This window comes from Globicephala melas, chromosome 10, assembly GCF_963455315.2.
Source record: "Globicephala melas chromosome 10, mGloMel1.2, whole genome shotgun sequence".
NCBI classification, from domain to species: domain Eukaryota; kingdom Metazoa; phylum Chordata; class Mammalia; order Artiodactyla; family Delphinidae; genus Globicephala; species Globicephala melas.
The window spans coordinates 77904604-77906207 of NC_083323.1; the positions used below are offsets into that span (position 1 = coordinate 77904604).

The 1604-nt window shown below is 33.8% G+C and overlaps 1 pseudogene; it reads left to right on the plus strand.

Annotated features, from left to right (window-relative positions):
• Positions 1-263: 263 nt before the first annotated feature.
• LOC115839094 (zinc finger CCHC domain-containing protein 10 pseudogene) lies at positions 264-737 on the plus strand (annotated as a pseudogene).
• Positions 738-1604: the final 867 nt, after the last annotated feature.

The following is a 1604-nucleotide window of genomic DNA, read 5'->3' on the forward strand; positions in this document are numbered from 1 at the left end:
ACACTTCACTCTGGGGCCTTTCATTTCTATTCTTCTTCAGACACTCACCAGTATGGCCAAACCATTGACCTCTTCATCACTGAGATCTTTTCTTCTTTTAATATCTGAATATTGAAATGTTCCTTTTGACCATAACATCTTTTCTTTTTTACTCTTCCTTTCCTTCACTCCCTATCCCCTATATACTCTGGTCTTTGGGTCATGATTAAGATTGCATCTTCCATCAGCATGACAGACCTCAGCCGAGCTAAGATGGTAACCCCATGCATGCCTGGAGACAAACTGAAGCAAATAAGCAATATATGTAAAATGTCAGAAATACTTGGAATTTGGACATTGGATTTATGAGTGCACAGGAAAAAGAGTACCTACATAGGTCTTTAAGAAGAGCAGAATTAGAGAGATCTTTAAAAGAAAAAATTAATAATTGTTATAACAAAGCATTAGAAAAACTAATGTAGAAAGACTAAGAAAAAAAGTCTAAGAGTATAACCAGTCTCCATAGCAACTGCAGTGACAGCTCACTTAGTGATTCTTCATTAGATAGTGAAGAAACATCTACCTCATTCTCCTCAGAGGACAGTGACACCAATGAAATCTCCTCTAGTTCATCATCTTCAGCCTCCTTCACAAGCTCTTCTTTCTCCTCTGATTCAGACTCAGATTCCAGCTCTTTCAGTAGCAGCAGTACCAGCATGGATGGCAACTCCAAGAATAAACCAACAAAGAAGAGATAGAATTACTCCATCCATATTGGACTGATGAACTGCAAACACTGATGTGATTCTTAGAAGGGAATTTAGGATGTGCTAAGGCCAAATAGGTAAACTGGTCAAAATTTTTAGAGTTTAAAAGTTTCTAAATTTTTGCATTGTAAGAACACAAAAAATATTAATAATGGAATATATATTAAAAATTTTAATTTTAAGGGTGAATCTTGGTTTTCTTTTTAATCTTTAAAATGTATCTTTAGAACTTAATCAAAACTGAATTCCAGAAAACTTGTTTTGGGGATGAATTATTATCTTTTATCCCTGTGACTCAAATGCCATACTTTGGTATATGTTAGTGGAATGTATCAGACATGTTTCCAGGATAGTACATCAGAATTTCTGGCAGTGAATTTCTAATGAAAGGTTGAAAGCTTTTCTTCTAAAATCAGTAACAAGACTAGGGTGCTCACTTTCACCACTCTTGTTGAACGTAGTGCTGGAAATCCTAGCCAGAGCAATTAGGCAAGAAAAAAATAAAGACATTCAAATCAGAAAGGAAGAAGCAAAATTGTCCATTTGCAGATGACATGATCTTATGTATAGAAAAGTCCAAAGACACCATCAAAAAACTGTTAGAACTAGTAAACAAGTTCAGTAAGGTTGCAGGATACAAAATCAATATACAAAAATCAGATGCGTATCTATACACTAACAACAAACTATTTGAAAAAGAAGTAAAGAAAACAGTCCCATGTGCAATAAGATAAAAAACAATAGAAATACTTAGGAATAGATTCAACCAAGAAGATAAAATATCTGTATATTGAAACTATAGGAAAATTGATGAAAAAAATTGAAGAAAGCACAAATAAATGGAAATATATCCCATGT